Here is a 17967-nt window from a genome sequence, read left to right as displayed (position 1 = left end):
CAAAAAAGAACACAAATCAGGAGAAAGTCTAGGAAAGAGAAGGGGGTAACTGCCTTAGGAAGAGAGTAAGGCCCTCTGAAAGGTCTCTGTTTGATCAATAATTGTGTTTATCTAATTGATCATAAAGTTGAATCTCTCTGAAATTCAGAGTCTGTATGGTTTACATTTTTCAGTGGTGAAATTTATACCACCCCTCAACCTGTCAGGGTTCTAAAACATTGCGCCGAAGGTGTTCTGCAATTTTGCACAGAGGTACAGACTAAATTACAAATTCAAATTATGTATTTCAAACACACCTGGAAAATATTTTAAAAACACAGTGATGACAACAAACAAAAGACTGTGCTCTGGGACATATATAATGATTGCTGTTCCTGTCACAGAAATCTTTGTAAGAGAATTTACTGCATTCTGAAAGAGGTAGTGAAGGAAAGAGTAAGCTTTGAAGATCATCTCTGTGCAGTTTACATGAGATATTCTGCATATCAGGTGGAATACATTTTACAGAGAAGCTGGATTATCTCCAATTTTTTTCTGGGGAAAAGTGTCTCCAGTGAAAAGCTAGCAAAACCAGAATTTTAAAGTGCTGGAATGGCAGTGATGCTTGGGGCTGATTAGCGCACATCCAAAAGGCTGCATCCAGATAGCCTAGAGCTCTTTTTTTAACCACAAAATGTTTTCTGACAAAATATTGAACCCAACTCTTTTATTTAACAGAGGAAGGATAGCTAAGATGATTTTATTTATCTCTTCTATAAAAAGCAGAAAAACCTGCTTTTGCTTAGACCTGTGGAACAGGGGCATGTCAGGACAATAGTTTCACAAAAAAGAAGGCTTAGTGGGGAGTTTCTTTCCTTTTGCTGAGATGTTTTGGTCCTTTAAGAAACACCATTAATCGGTTGGATGTAGTCTGTATGTGTTTTCAAGTCACTGTAAGGCTGCTTACTAAATACCCGTCGCACAGGCTATCGCAGGCCATTGGCCTATAATGGCACTTCCATAAGGCCATTTAATGAGTATTCCTATGGAGTGGTGGTGTTGGGAATGCAACAGCAGAGGTGGGGTTCTGCAGAGCCGGCCAGTCACGGTGATGTCACCGCCTTGTGCTGTTTTGGTCAATTGATGTAAATATCGTCTTATTTTAACAAATCAAGTTCTTCATTTTCCTTAGGCACTTCCGAGACTTGCTCAGCAAATCATTGTGCTATGATCCTGTATAAAAATATGTAAGTATTCATGACTTGTGATAAGATTCTATATTTAGACCTGGAATGATTGTTCTATTCATGTTAGGCTGTATGAACAGTCACTGTATTCATTGGGAAAGATCAAACCCAATAAACTTCTTACATTCTTCATATTTTTGAACAAGGTAGTATTACTGATTGTGTAGTTAATAAAGAGGTTGGAAGCAAGCCGGAAAAATTAAGGACTTACTTTAGTAGAACTATTTCTATATATACACACATGGTATGTGTGCTGGAAAACAAAGAAAGCCTGATTTCCCATGCATTTTGTGTGATGGGAACATCAGCTGGTCATCTCCACTCCCCGTGTTCCTTTAGCTCTGTGTCCTTTGTTTTCAGCCTTATACTGAATGGTACCTCAGCATCCCTCATTTTGGGGCAAAGTAGCTGATTTTTTCCTATGCTTGTGCTGCCTGCTCAGCTGGCTACTGGCTTTTGCAGTAGTAAGAGACCACATCACTAGGCAAACACTAAACTATGTTGCTTTTGACTATTCAGTTGCCAATTTTTACATAATTTTTGAGGACTTGTTTTCTTTGAACCTAATATCCCTCTGGCAATTTTGATTTAAGTCAGACTGTAGGGTCTACATTGCTAGGTCCTCATCATCACACTGTTCACCTACCAGAACCCAGTCTAAATGCAAGGGACAGGACTATCCATCACCAAATGAGAAGTATATTCATCTGCTTTGGGCTGCTACAAATTACTGTAAAAACCTGCTGTACACAATTCAAAAAGCACAAGTACTGCGTCTAACAACTGTTTTCACCACCATCACTGACGCGCAAACTGTAGCTTCAGTGTAAATTCACAATTCACAATTCAGCTTTGCTACATATAAATGCATAAGGAAGAGAAGAATTCGAGGAGGTCTGCAGTGACGTTATGTTCAAACTGTGTAACCCCGACGGTTATTAATGACGCCGAAGAGAATGTTGAACACCTGACCTCTAGTGGCAGCTATCTCACCGGTAACTGTACAGCCTGCCTCGTGGAAGAAGCGAGGGAGCTGGAAAGGAGCAAAAAATGTGGTTATAAAGTAAGCTGGAATGGTGAAGTGGGGTCTGAACTTTCATCAATTGCTTTTTTAGTTTCTATTTAGTTATCTTTTCTATCAAGATTCCAGTTCAGAATCCAAGCTATTTTTGTTTCTGAAACTTTTATTGAATCCTGAGGGTTCATTTCTGTGTTTGAGATGTGTGTGTGTGGGTATGGTCTTCCAAAAAGAGGTTTTCTAAAAGAAATATAGCAATATTCTAACAGATTTTATATCTTCATATAGAAATTTTTTGGTAAGTTTGTTGCTTTGTTTCCCCTCCGTGCACACATGGTTATTCAACAAGCACATTTGGATCCTCATTAGACTTCATTTCTTCTCCTCAACTGACATATAACATTTCCCCAGCAAAAATACATACTTCACTATCAGCACTCTGTACATCAAAGCTTTCATTCCTATTGGGCTAAAAATACAGAAGCTATTCCGTAAACAAAGGTCATAACCTTTCTAATCAAGTGGTTAATCCAAATATTAAATCCCCTCCATGAGAAACAACAGCCTTGTTTTTAACCTCCCGAGGATTATATTTCAAAGTGCTGGTTTACACAAACTTTCGCCTAAGCCAAAGACATTATCTGCATGCTAAGGTTAAACTTACTTTTCATTACAGCTTTGTGAAGCCTTCAGACCACTGATACAGTCTTTTTAACGGGATGGTGGCAAATCTGCAGGAGGTGTGGAGCAATAGCTGTTTCAAAGGTTCGTTGTTTTTTGAGTTGGAGTTAGAATAACTTCCATTTATTTCCTGAGGACAGAATGAAAATGAAATGATGTACTAGTCAAACAATTTTGTACATTAAGAACAAGTTGATACAGCTATATGAAGATATGATTTCTGTAAAACCAGCTGTGATAGCAAATATTTTAGCCCATTTAAATGATCAGATTACTTGGGACATAGTAGGGGTAAATTTGTGTTTTCCTTATGGCTGACAAGCGCTGATTTGAGAAGGGCAGAGACCATGTACTACATTGTTTAATTTTAATGTTTCTCATTAAAAAGCATTAAATTATCATAGTTCTGTTTACACATCCTTTTATGCTTAGGCCATTTATATATTTTCTATTTAATAGAAAAATTTCTGTAATATTTTTTATCTAGAAGCCTCTGAGAATCAGATTTTTCTAGTTCAAAATCTCCTTCCTTATCTTCAAGGTGCTTTGGCATGAGCCCAAGATAACCCAATGGCTTGTCCTACACAAGATGTCAAAGTGAATTAACAAAAAAAAGATGTGAATTTAAAGTGAATATAACTCAAGCATATGTAATTTCTCCATGGACACTCATTTAGGAATCAGCTGGCCATAATTAACTTAATTCACACTCAAAGTGAATTAAACTGAAGTGAACTAATGGCTTATCAACACGGGAGAGACACTGTACAATAAGCTCAGCGTAAATTCACAATTCATCAGCTACTTTGCTCTGACTTCCCTTGTGGAAATACAGCATGCCCTCAATGTGCCTTTGTATGAGGTAACTTAATTTTTTTAGGGGGGAAAAAAAGCTATATATGGAAGTGTAGGCTGATTGATAGCAGGTGCAGAAGTGATTTTATTTCAGTGGTGCTACGTGTAGAAAGAAGGTCAGCACCTATCATCTGTGCAGTTGAAGTTTCTCTACTGGTGCCCATAATGGCCCTTTCTATGCTATAGGGTCTGTTTTGAACTGGAGAAAGCCAAATAGCATTTTTGGTGTTTCCATAGCAGGGAAACATGCAGCAGATTAGTACCGAGTACTCAGTGTACCAGCAGCTCATACTTTTATTCGCTGTTCAGTAACTTCATCATTTAAGGGTGTATGCCTTAACCATTTCTGAATGAAAACATCCAAAAGCAGCTATATACTTTAAATCACAGTTACCCAGCTTGGTTTAACTTTACTGAGTATTTCAGCATTAATTTTCCCCTAAATGATTTCCCAGATTTCTTTATTTGTTAGATTTAATGGCATTTTCTGTTAGCATAAACAAAGCAATGCAATTAGGAATACAGAGAACTATCCCTTCTTGCAGTACTCTTTAAATTTAATCAGCATCGTCAGGCAGTCTCTGACATTATTATCCAGTTATGAAAACATCCCTAGCCCTATTCATTCAGCCATTTCTGCTCATTTTTCCAGGCACAGAAAGTTTGCACCGTAGCATGCCTTGTCAGGTTTGGAGCCCTTCCAGTACCTGATGAGCATATTAACAGTGCTCCCATTCATAGACGAGAGCCTGCCAGTTCTATCTAATTTTAGTTAAGTTGCTATTTATAGTTAGATCACTGTGTTTTCTCTTGTGAAAGCCTTGCAACTGCTAGGCACGGAGGGAATATATTTTTGTGCTGTTTTAGTTGGCACACAAAGTTCACGGTTGTAACTTACCTAAGTCCAAAATACTCTGCAGTCCTTCCAACGTAACAGCAATACTCCAGCTAATGATTTACACCAAAAATATTGTGGCACCATTGGCTATTTGTCTCTCTGTCCACCCAGATGCTTGCTGTGTTAATAGTATAAGCAACCCAGAAGTCAGATGACAGTAGGAAATCATAGTTTTGCTAAAAATTACTATATGCAGAAAGGTTTCAAGGTCCAACAGATGGAGGAGAGGGGAAGAATGGAGAATTTTAGGTCGGATCTGTCTATGCTGTAACACCTTTAATACAGGTCAATTAGCTGAATTCTTTCTGCCTTGTTTCACTGTGTAAGAAAGAACATATCAATAACAGTAGTAATAATACCTACCTTTTCACCACAGTATTTTTGTGAGAATTTATTCACTAGCTTTGCAAGTAGAGTTAAATGTCAAGAAATGCTATGGGGAAGAGATTCTCTGCTGTAGACCTGGTTGTTACAACAGGCATTTCATTATGGAGCAATACAATGCTTCACTATGTATATATGTACATATGTGTATATCTATATGTGGGCAATTGAGAGACAGTTGAGAGGAAATCAATATTACAGTTCATTTTATCTTGCAGCAAAACAGCATATGAAAGGCAAGCACTTTGAAACTATATTATTTAGAAATTCAGTGTTCATATCATATATGGTTAAGTGCTGCAAAGTTGTGTAATGATCCTGGGGCAAACACAAGTTGGCCTCTTCCAGTTAAAAAGACACTTCACTACATGTTCCAGTAATTGATAATTCATTCCCAGTTTTGTTGACATGACAGGATGATGGCTGAAAAATTAAATTTATTTTTTGTAAGTTGAAATTGGGGTTTATCTCATCCTGGAATTTCAAAATGAATTCTGACCTCCATAGAGGGAGGTTTGAGTCAGAGTTTCAGTATGGATTGGAGCGTCTTGGCTTCAAAACACCCAAAGTTGATAGCATCTACTCTTGTTTCACCTCTGATATTGGTAATATGTGTCTCCCGCATTTGTAAGTGGTGCTTGCAGGAGTTGTTTAGTGTCTTTCTTATGTCATATCTTGCTTATGTAGAACACATATTGTGGTCATCCCTCATTCTTGCTCCAAAAGCCACAAAGCCTTAAAGGTTGGAACAGATACAACTACGAGCCACAAAAAGTAAAAAAAATAATCTTCTTACTCATCAATCTTAATCGCGTTCTGATTCCTAGATAACACATGCATCACAACAAGAAAGGGGCATTGAACCAGCAGAGATTTTGCTTCAGCTGAAATTCCTATTCAGCCTAGCTGGGATTACACTGAGGCAGAGCTGAACTGGAACTGAAAAGTAGATGAAGAAAGAAATAATGGTGTAATTCTGTGGCTAACGTGGTTCACAGGACAAAAAAAATATTTTTTTCTCTATTAATTTGTAGCTGACTGCTCCACATGACAAAGTCCGTACTCACCAATCCAGAGGTCATGGGCTGGCAGAAGACTGTCATTTGTCTAACTTTAAAAGGCAGAAATGTGTTTTAGCTGCATGGTTCTGTCAGCAAGACCGCACGACTCCCTCCCTCCTCCTCCAGCTGAACACAGATGTTGCAGAAAAATGACTGGTTTAGATGTTACTGAAGATACGAGCTCCAGTGTTGCCTAATGAGAATTACAGGTAAAGCTGTAACGCAGCTTTAAAAGGGCCCTAGATTAACAAATACTTGTATTAGTTGGGGCATAATTTATGGTGGGTGAGGATGGTCCTTGTGTGTAGCTGGCAGTGTAACATTGAGAAACTCTTGCAGCTGCAGGTGTTTATGGTTCTTTTTTTTTTTTTTTTCCCAGGGTGTAGAAAGAGAGGTGACGTGGCACACAGAGGTGACAGCATTGGCTGAGGGCCATGGGTCCAGAGGGTTTTGAATGCTCCTGTCACTGTCAGACTCAAACATCTGCAAGGTGGGTAAAGCACATACACATGTGCTTGTCCAGCCTGTGGTTGGCATCATACCTATGCCTCACTGAAGTCCTCAAAATCCTAAATGGGACCGAGAGTTAGGCAGCCCTTCTGCCAGGTGCTCACACCACAGGTTTCTCCTGGTGCAGCCTGGTGAACAGCCACCCATCCCCTCGTGCCTCGCCCGGAGCATGGCGGTGGCTCCTCCGGCAGAAACCCATCCCTCCTTGCAGCCTGTGTGCTCTTCTGAAGGCTGATTCCGGGCACATATGTGGCTTTCTCCCCCACTGTAGCCCATTGCAATAGATTACTAACCCTCTTCTGTAATCAGAAATCAAGATTTTTTTTTCTAACAGACTGATTTCCCAGTGCTTTGACTTAGTCACTTCTGAGAACCTCCTCCAAGCATAGCTTCCACCCGGCCAAAAATAACCCACCACAATTTGAGAGACTCATTCTTACTGCACTTACAGTCAAATTTCCCTCCTTGCACCACATCAAGCTCTCGTTTTCTTATCTTGTGTTGCTTTGTTAACAAGCAAATTTATTACACTGTCCTTGTTTGCATCTGTGTTTTACATGTCTTTGCAGCCCTCCCAGAAAAAGCTGACATGTTATTGCTGATTCCATAAATTGTACTTTCTTTCAATTTTTCTTGAAACCCATGGAGACGTTATCCCATTTTTTCATTGTTATATTCAGGCCTAATGTGATTTCTCTTCATAAATGCCCCTAATGAAACCTAATACCTGTTGCTCTACACCCTGTAAGAAAGAGTAAAAAGATTTGTATGTGGTGACCAGCCACAGAAGCTTCTCTTGCCACTACCTGGTGGGTTGGGGCTGGGTTTTGCAAGCATGGGAATGCAATGTCTCCATCCTTCTTGGATTTTATCTGGCGTCGGTACTCCTACTCATCCCAGGCATTTAGAGCACTGATGAGTTTAATTACAATGAATTTATGGAACAATTTTGAAATAATCACGCACTATAAAATTGGTGACTTTTTCATACACCTGCAGTACTCAGACTGCTGGTGAGTTCTCCTTTATGGAGAAGATCTGGCTGATAGTGAGGCAGGGACTGTAACTTCAGGGAAAGTTTTTACCTATGTGCTGAATAAGACATTCTCCTCCACAGCTAATATTTTCCTTTTCTAGTTATCTGGAAGTAAAGCAACTGCTTCCATCCTTCCTATCCTCACCCCAGCTCTGTATGTTTTAGGCCTATTCTAGTTTATTGTTCCCAAACCAAGAGAGCAGAAGAGTTCTACAGTCTTGGCTGATGCTGTGTCCCTAGAAAACTTTTTATAGTTTTCTATTATTTTATAGTAATATAATAAAATTATATTTTATTTTTATAAATATACAGAATATAAATGTATAAATACAAATAAATAATAATAGTAATAATAAATACTATTATTTTATAGTAATAAGCTTTCGCTCAGTCTTATGACACTCATTTTTGGGTCTGTAAATTCTAGTATCTGTATCCAAAGTAAAAGAAAATGCGAAATATTGGAAGGACCCATGGCTCCACATCAAGGAATCTTGACAGCTTTTAATTTCTTGACAATATTCTAATTTCCCTTTGCAAGTTCTTTGCTGCTGCAGTTTATCTCTGCTGGTATGAGCCAAAGCAGTTCAGTGTTTTTGATCTTCCATACTTGGGACATTTTCTGTTCAGTGGCAGCCAGCTGGCTGGATGCTTTCTCTATCCACCTTGTCTTTCTGAACGGCCAGCATTGCAGCTGGGCTTCCTAATTTGCCCAGCACTGTGTAGCTGCCCCAAAGGTTCTATGTCACACATAAACTCCTCTTGGGAAGCAACCAGCTATTACCTTAGATATTTTTAGAAAACATCCAGCTCTTACTTTTATTCTTTTAGTCTTTTGATTTTTGTTAGACTGTCAGAGTTTATTCTCTTTAGCCCCAGCTGTTAATCAGCTTTCCAAAATCTTGCATGTTATTTCCACGGGGAAGAATAACTGATAAAGATACAACCTGTGCTTATTTTATATATATATATATATAATATATATATATATATATGTAATCCCATGTATTTACAAAGAATGTACTCAGAATGCTGTTTTCCCCAAAACACTTCTCTGCTTGCATTTCTGCTTCTGGTTTTCTATTGGACACACTCAACTCCATCAAAACAAGGACCTGGCTCCCACATCTGCTTTCAGAGTCAGGAGGTCTATTTTTGAGGCTCCAGCTTACAACCTACCCCAGTACTGCCATGCTGATTTGCAGCTATCATGGTAGCATCTACTACTTCAGCTCTCAATAAACAAAATGGATGAAAGGAGCTGTGATATCTACAATTTTGGTGAGGTTTGTGGCTTCCGAAGGATCAAAGACACACTAGTGTAGGAGCTACCCAGCCTCAAGCATAGCAATTTATTATCACTCTAAAATATGATGCACACTGCCAGTATGCAAATGACCACAGAGATTTAAAAGGTATGACAAAAATTAACCATAATGCTTACAAGTTATTCAGTATCATGCTACCACACAGAGCATTGCTAAACATCCCAAAATCAAGGTGGCCAGTTCAGCAGGCTATGTTCTGGATGTGTTATTTAGAAATCAGGAATTTTTGTTCTCCCTGTATAGCACTTCTCATTCCAGTCTGCACATAAAGTTCACCTAACAGGCACGCTGAATGTCACTCCACAGCCCCTTACTTGTTGGTGTTGAAGCCTGTCTTTTCCATCTTGCCCACTCTCTCTTCATGAAAACACATTGTCTTTTTAGACAAGAACATCACTTCTGTAACATTTTTCCCAACCAAACTCATTATGCATTTTTTCCGTGAGCATCTAACTGCAGCTTTTAAGATTTCATGCTGTGTAATTCATTTGTGAATAAACTCTTCCCCTGAAAAGTTAAAATTAAAGCAAGCAGCTTACTGCTTACATCAAAGCCAATACAAATAGGTCTCCATCGGGGACTGAAGGAAGCAGTTCTGCAACTCAGATTTTTGGGGGAAAGGAGCACAAAGTTGAAACAGAAATATTTAGAAGAGTGCCAAAAGGGAAAGCAACTCTTCTTTCAAAGAGCAGTTTTATATTAAGTCAGTAATACTTGCTGCAAAAGCTTTGAAGCTTTGTATAAGAGCACTATTGTACATGGAAAACAGGGTAAATAAGTACAAAGGGAGGAAGGAAGATGTTAAGACAGATTTATATTGGGGGTTTGTAAGCCATAACTAAAGTTCCAGTGCTTTTCTTTATAATTTCTACTGCTTCTTTACAGATTTTATTAAATAAGATTTCCTAATATTTTAGGTGTCTCAGTTTCTGTCTTTTGCCAGGAGCTTCACGTGCATTTCCCAGAATCTCAGATATCTGAGTCTAGCAGCTGAAGCTCTAACCTAGATTCCCAATGTTTGGAAGTCAAAGTCCAAAAATCCAAAGTTTTGTATTTCTGATGCCATCTATAGATATAATACTTCCACTCCCTGCTGTGACCATTGAAGCCCCAGTCTGATCTTTCTCCAGCCTCTCTTCAGATCCATTTTATTTTGGACTTAATGTGTTAACATTAATCCAGTATTTCATTTTTAATCCTTGCCATCTTTAATACACACACTGACAGTTTAAGAAGTGTTGAAACATCTCTCTCAGCAGCTTCTGTGTGTCTCTCCCAGTCCTCTCTGCCCGTTCCCCTGTACGTACTTCAATCTTCAGTGGACATTTACACCTACAAGTCTCTTTTCCCCTGACTCTTTTTTCCATGACTCCCTCTCGCACATTAGGAACTTAAAAGCTTCAACAGCTGCTAAATATTGAATTGCAGGAGATCTTCTGGCTCTCGCTTGGCTTGCAGAATCTCACACACTTGAGAGTTCAGACATTTTTTGAGACACTCTCAGTTTGAAGACCAATTCAAATAAAGTTATTTTAAGATAACGTACACTCTGTTCACTAGATGATGGCCTGTTGAGCTGCAAAAATTTTTATTTTGAAAAACTCACATCAGACTGACCAGGTTCAGCTTCAGACTCCCTTCCAGCATCAGATTTCTATTTCCTGACTAAGCCAACTTCTTCCACTACAGGTTCATTTTGCCATCCTCCCAGCTCAATTAATTATTTTTCCAACCTGATCATGTTGCGCATACACAATCTCAGTTGCGTTTTTGTCACCTGTTGAGTCACTCCCCTACATCGTCCCTTCCTCCTGCACATACGTAATCTCAGTTGCATTTCTGTCACCTGTTGAGTCACTCCCTACATCGCCCCTTTTTCCTGCTTCTGATTTTCCACTTTCAGGATTCCTTCCTCCCTTAGGAGAAAATGGGCAAGTATCATCATTTTGGCTCTCAACCTTATCTTGGCTTACAGTACCTTAAGCCACTAAATATCTGAGTTAGCATCAGGCTGGACACATTTCAGGGCATTAATTACAAATACCAGATCCACATTAATCCAGGGCATATTAATTACAAACACAAAACAAGTACATATCCAGATGTTATTCTGCTCTTCAGGAACTCCTGATATGTAGTTAGTCTATGTTAGATAATGCAAACTTAAAAATAAACAAGGACTTTAGTACATTTACTCTATCATTCAATCAGAAGGAATGTAAGAAGAGACAGTAGAATTTTCTCCCAAAATTTTCCATTAAATTTTGTATTTTATAGCATATTGCTATGCTTTGAATATTGGAATTTCTTATTATATGATTTGAACTCATTTCCCTCTGCTTCACTCTCCATGTCATCCTGCTCCTGGTAGGACAACTGCATGAATAAGATGAAACAGGGCAAAATAAGTAAGATGAAAAAAGACAGAATATGCTTTTAGGCCTATGTTTTGATGAAATAACTGCTATTCAGGTCTTTTTTGTTTTGCTTTGGTTTGTGGTTGGTTGTTTGTTTTTTTTATGTCTCATCTTTCTATTAGTACCATTGCAACAGAGTGGGTTAATCTACGGTTCTGAAATTCTTGTTACAGAAAGAAATTAGTTCTGTATTTCCAAGCTGAGTTTTAGATGTTTTAAGATGAAATCTTTTTTTCTTTTATTCCACACATTTGGAATTTTCAGTAATTCTATATGAAAAGGAAATCTGAAGCACAGGTAAATATAAATCTTTTAACTGTTAGACTGTATCTTTGTTTGCTTTTATTTTGTTGTGATCACTACTGCAGTAAACATAGCTTCAGTTAATGAACAGATATCCTAGTGGTTTTGTTTTGTGGTGGTTTTTTTTTGTTTGTTTTCAAAGACTCACCTTAATACAAAATGCTGTTGTCTCTTTTGATTTGACAATAAGCTGATTAGGATATCTTTAATTCAATAATCTTCTGGAAATCTTCCAACACATGAATGCAAGGATTTATCTTTATTGATCTAGCTGGGTACACACTGGCAACAGATACATTACTGTGTTTTCTCAAGAATGCAAGAAAAGTTTTGGCTATTAAGATTCCATAGTTCACTCTCATTTAGCAATGCATCAATGGAGTGCACAACAGCCAAAACACCATTTTTTTTTTTTTTCACAGTAAATCAACAAAGACTACTATAAATAAAATGAGATGAACAGATTAATTTTTGCTCCAAGAAATAAGGCGTTGTGATTTGGTCTTCAATATTACATGACCTCTAACTTTTGAGAGCTAGTTAGAACTGTGTATTTCATTTTTTTGTCAGAAGCTGTCTTGCCTTTTGAGTATTGGTTTAATATATTTTATGCCACAACTCATTAATGTCACATATACTTTACATAGGTTTATTTTCTGAGGAAAAAGTATTTTTATTTTCTGAGAAAGCAAACCCAACTAAGCCTTGGTATTATTCCCAAGTCCCATAACAGTCATGATTCTCCTCCTTTTCCAGGTTCAGAAAAATCAGCATCAAAATATTGTTGGTCCAAAGTCACGCAAACTGCCAGTGTCTGCATGAATGTGCTAATTAGGCAGGCCAATGTATACGTAACTTCACCCAGCACTTGTGAGGCTACACCTGGAATTTAATGTCTACTTTTGGCCTTCCAGCTGAAGACACTGAAAGACACTGAAAGATGCTGAAAGACTGGAAGAGGGTCCATTGGAGGGCCACCAAGTTTAGAGGACTAGAAAAGCTGGCATATGAAGAAAGGCTAAAGGAAATGGCTTTCCTCAGCCTAGAGAAGAAAAAGGTTCAGGACGGATCTAGTTAGTGTCTTTAACATCCAAAGAATGTAGTTGTAGAGAAGATGGAGATACTCTTTTCAAAAAGTAGGGCCATGGGCACAAGTTGACTTTAGGGGAAATGCCTTCTGGATATAAGAAAAAATGAATTCTTCAGCCAGAGAACCTATTAAGCATTGCAGTAGGCTTCTGAGAAGTGGTGGGACATTTCTTGATGGAAATATTCAAGACTTTGCTTGATAATGCCCTGGATAACCTAATCTAAGGTGCTGCTTTCAATCACAGTTTGGACCACATGATCTCCAGAGGTACCATCTAACCCAGACTTCCCTGTGAATCAACTACAGGGCTTACAGTGTCATCTCCAGCAAACACCCACAGTGCACGGGGGGTACAGGGGGGGAGAAGGACTGAGCTCAGCATTAAGTGTGTAGTGCTAGGGTAGACTTAGGGACACAAATCAACAAGAAACTGCATTTCACTAAATGTTTTATAAAACAGCTTGTCAAACATTGCTAACATGAGCAGAGCTTGTCTGGCGCTAAAGCATCAGTGCGACATCTCCTCGAAGTGGCCAAGGTTACTTAAAGCCAAAATATAATCTTTTGCACTAGTGCTGTCATACCCATTAAGTGCCAAATTTAGTTCCTCCTAAAAGTTCAGTGATGCCTGGCTAGTTAGAGCACAGGAAAATGTTGCCGAGGCTCTTAAATTAGGCAAATAACAACTGATACACTAGGCATGTAAAGCAATGGGAGATCAATGCATTGAGTTAACAGAAAGTTTTTATGTAGCATGTGCACAGGCACTTGCTGGATACTATCAGTTGAAAGGCTTCTTAAGTGAAATTGAAGTCTAAATCATCCAGTGTCTCCAGGAAGAGGCCTATATATATTTCAGATGCAAGAGTGAGAGATTGCATCAGCAGATTTATATATATCAATTTGCTTTTAATTAAACTTTTTGCTTGGCTCTGGAGTCTGCGGCATTTATTGCAGCTAGGGAATTGTGGTTTACTACAGCCCCTTGTTGAGATTAAGCATGCTATAGAGCCAGAAAGAGTGTTTACAGGCCCTCGTTATTGATTCATGGGTATGTTCTGCTTGTAGCTATGAAGTAGAAAACTAAAGCTATATTTAGGATTTTTGGGGGTTTTCCACATATAGAATCTGGATTTAGATTTGCCACCAAAAGAAGAATGACCTGTTTTCAGAGTTTAGAGCTGATCAGTAATTTCTGTTATTTCTTTTTCAGCAGTGTGGTCTATATTTGAGTTTTTGGTTGCACAGGAAAAAAGAGGCTGTGTTCACCTGTAACCATTAAGCGTGAAGTGACAAGTGTAAAAGGTTCAGTTCCCTCAGCTACTGTTTGAGAGTCATTCAGCATCTGACAGCTGTTACAACATATCCTAGCCATGCTAAATAAAAACTTCAGGTTTTGTGCCCTTAAACTTGCAGTAAGTCTTGGTATATAGGCATACAGTATTATCCCTGTCCTACAGATAAAGACACCATGTGTCCCTTTCTATGATGGTGCAGCATTTTGACCTTTCTTTATTTAAATATGCATAACACAGCCCAGCAAGAAGTGCAATATAGTTTAAGCTATGACTTTATACTTTCATTCTATTGTAAATAGAGTTATATGTCCCACTGGAATGGTCATAATTGAGCACACAAATCAAGTGCGAGGGCAAGAGACTCCTGACAGGAGGAACAGAATCTGAGGAACATCTTCATGACTCCTGCATAAGCCAAATTCATTATATGATAAAAGTAGTGAAACGTAATGCAAAAATTACTAACTAGCAAACTAATTACCCCTAGCAAAGTCTGCTATCAACTCAAGACTGCTTTCAGTTGGGTGTCTATCCCTGGCTAAAGTGGGGGGATCCACACAAATACAGGAGCTTTGATTTATCTTAAATAATAAATTTAGATAAATAAATTTATCTTGATTTGTTTATCTCCACAATGGTCTTTTCAAGTCAAGTCACTACTGCAAAGCAAGCACATTAAAGAGAAAACCTTCTAAATGAAAGCAAGTTTAGTATTGTGGCAGCTTCTGGCCAAAACTGTTTCAAGCCAGTGCTCCTAGCACAAGAAAAGCCTTTCACAACTTTTAAAATTAAGTAAAAAAGTCCCTTCATAAAATTAGACTCTGTTCTTCCAAGGATATCCATCCTTAGGTGAGTCAGGAGTGCTAACATCTGCTGTGGTCACCCACATATGCTTCTCACTCTTACTGCTCTGTGAGCTGCCAAAGGGCACCATGGTACACTCAACAGAAAAGATCTCCACTGGTTAACCACAGCAGCTTGGGAAACAGCATCTCTTTTTGATCATTTTGAATCTGCCACTCCCTAGGTCTCTTACTGCATGAGGCAGGACACAGTTGTTCCCTGCTCACCTTTCTGATGAGGTAAGTCATCAAAACAACATTAAAAAAAAAAAAATGGAGGTAGCATGTTCATATTGTATGAGGTCTTGCCATATGTCATTATGTCACGTTATCAGTGATACAGCTTATTCAAAATATACAAGAACTGATTGATTTAGATGTTACACTTAAACATGTGCTGTAGTGTTAATGTTTCCAAAAGACACTGGTTTTGATGTCATGATAAACAGCATATGCAGTGAGAACATAAGTATGAGATATTCAGTAATCAGTTGAAAAACAGCTGGGGAACACGAGGATCCCAAGGCCAGTGGGACGGCATGCAGCTCCCCTTCTGGCAAAGCTACATCACTCACCCTTCTTTGGATGCCATTCTGGAGGAAACCACGTATCTCAGGAGAAGACCCACAGCTGCAGCCTTCTAGGGCAAAGCCCCAGGCTTTGAGGAACTACACCTGAGGAAGAAACAGCTGCAGTGGTGGGTAACCGAGCAGTGTAACAAACCTCCTGCAAATCTTTTCCAATAACTGGTTTATTTGTCTTTAAAGATACCCTGTGTTGAAAAATAAAGAGGTGCTGCTAACTTTATAAACTTGAGTCCAGAGGACCCCAGGGTCCATCGGTCCTGATGTCTGTCTTACATCTCAAGAGAATCCAAATGTCCAAAGAAAAGGTGCTTCAGATGTGGACCAGTGGCCTGCAAGATTACCAAGGAGCATATAGGGCGCAGCCCGTTTTTACTTCCCTTGCTTCAGTGTGACCAGCACTAAGCAGCTGGAGAATTGGAGAGTATGTTGCTCTGGAAGCTTAGAAACACAGGTGGACTATTATTTGGACTGTTGGGTGCTTTAAAAAAACCAAACAAACCATCAAAAAAAAACCTCCACCAAAAGACACGTCATGGGAGCCTTGCTACAGCCCTAAGCTGTAATGAGAAGGGAGACAAATTTCTTTCCTCAGATAGAGAAATAATGATAATAAATCTGAGTGAAAGAGAGCACACCAGAGCTTGTCTTATTAATGAAGGGACCGATATTGTAGCTGGAGGGGACTATGGCACTCACCTAGGAGGGGAAAAAGCTCCTGTTCCTGGCTTATGTTTCAAGTCCAGGGCCTCAGCAGAAGGTGTTGGCTCAGGAGTAATTTGTTGGCTGTAATTACAGCTTTCCTGCCTCTTGCCAGCTGTTTTGCTTTGCATCTTGATGTAGAATGCTTAATGCAGGCTGTGGTCCCACAGGTGAGTGTGGCTCTGCCCTTGTGCTCCTCTCATCCCGCGTGTGCTGCAAGGTGTCATGTTATCCCTCTGCAAGGCAAGGGCACTGTCTGTATTTTTCCTCTGCACTACAGTGTTGCAATAATTGATGAATATATGTAAAAAATGTTATAAAGCAGAATTACTTACAGTATTACTTTCCTCACCACACCATCAAATCAAAGAAATCTGGCATCGCTTTTGCTCCACTTCTCCATGAAAGACAACCACAAGTTATTCTCCCTCAGCACCGAAGGCTGAGGAGCTCTGCAGGACACCACTGACCTAGAAAAACATAAGTTGTTGCCACAGTAAGAGATGGCATGAGATAGAAAACTTGTTCAGATGAATGTGAGATTCTTACCTACCCTGGTGCTATGTGTCTTTCTGGCACTCTGTGTCTAAAACTCATTTAATTCACCAATGGTATTTTGGGATTTCCTATGTGTGCTAAGTCGTAATAAAAGACATCCGCTAGTGGCGAAGCGCCTCGGTAGATTAGACTCCTCCCAGCCACTGGTCAGGGCTGCCTGAGACGGCCGAAATCCACTTGAGATTGAAAAGGTGCGAGCAGTAAATAAAAGGAAATCCTGGATCACCGTACAGTGTTCTGCTCCCACACTTTGACCTCCTTTGGTCTCTTCTATATTTTGTTAAGATCATATTTCTTTACATGCTGCGGGGCTTAAAAGCCGTCATAAATCTGTGGCATGCAGTAAGAATAACAGAGAAGGCACCATGTAATACAAGGGGCTATAACTCCATCCCAGGCACTTGGGGGGAGTCGTAAATCAGTGCGGCTGAGCTTCAGCCGGGAGAAGCGGGGGCTGAAGCCGGGAAGGTGGCAGCAGCCTGGCCCCTGCCTGCCACACAGCAGCTGTGGGACCCTGGCCTCCCTTGGGCTGGGGCGAGTCCCTCTGCCTCCGCGGTTCCTAACCGGCATGGGGGGCACAGTCCCTCCTTCCCGTGATGCAGCAGTGGGCTCGCCCCTGCCCCTCAGGCAGAGCTGCACCCCAAACCCTGCGCCCTGTGCCAGCAAGTATCCCCGCAGGCTGCCCCAGCCCCTCCTGGGCTCCTGGTCCTTTCCCTCCCTCAGCCAGCGTTCGGTAATAAAAATCTGAAATTAAGGTAGAAATTTTAGGTATCACATGAGTAGCACATACTCTGTGTTTCTGACAACTGAAAGCATTGTCTGCAATTAACCCAGAGCACAAAAAAAACCCCACAAAAAAACAAAAAACAAGTTCCTAGGCTTGTCCAGGCTTTACCATTGATAAAAATGCTTTAGATATTTTTGAGGAAAAACCGCACCTTACTACTTTTGGGGGAGATAACCTGCTGAATGCAACAACATGCATCTCAGGTTTGTGCACTGGCAGGTTGGAGCAAAGCCCAGACGCTGCTCACGTCGTGTAGGCTGAGGTGTTTACCTCCGCTTGGCATCATCTGTAAAAATGAAGTCACCACGTGTTTTGACTTACGTATGGTCAAACCACGTCTTGACTTTCAGCTGCAGACGCTGAGCGTGGGTCAAGCAGCTGTAGGCAGG

The 17967-nt window shown here is 39.8% G+C and overlaps 1 long non-coding RNA gene across 2 annotated transcripts in view; it reads left to right on the top strand.

Moving 5' to 3' along the window:
* The window catches only part of LOC114012713 (uncharacterized), a 30831-nt gene extending 15122 nt beyond the window's left edge, over positions 1-15709 (top strand). The window contains exons 1-3 of one of the 2 annotated variants that reach the window (XR_003555364.2): positions 5763-6332; positions 6503-6613; positions 12474-15709. This is a non-coding gene — a long non-coding RNA (uncharacterized LOC114012713). Of the gene's footprint in view, positions 1-5762; positions 6333-6502; positions 6614-12473 lie in introns of those variants that run through there. The other variant, XR_008747918.1, reaches the window with a different exon arrangement.
* Positions 15710-17967: the final 2258 nt, after the last annotated feature.

Source organism: Falco peregrinus, chromosome 6 (genome assembly GCF_023634155.1).
Source record: "Falco peregrinus isolate bFalPer1 chromosome 6, bFalPer1.pri, whole genome shotgun sequence".
Classification (NCBI taxonomy): domain Eukaryota; kingdom Metazoa; phylum Chordata; class Aves; order Falconiformes; family Falconidae; genus Falco; species Falco peregrinus.
This window is presented reverse-complemented; position numbering and strand designations above follow the sequence as displayed.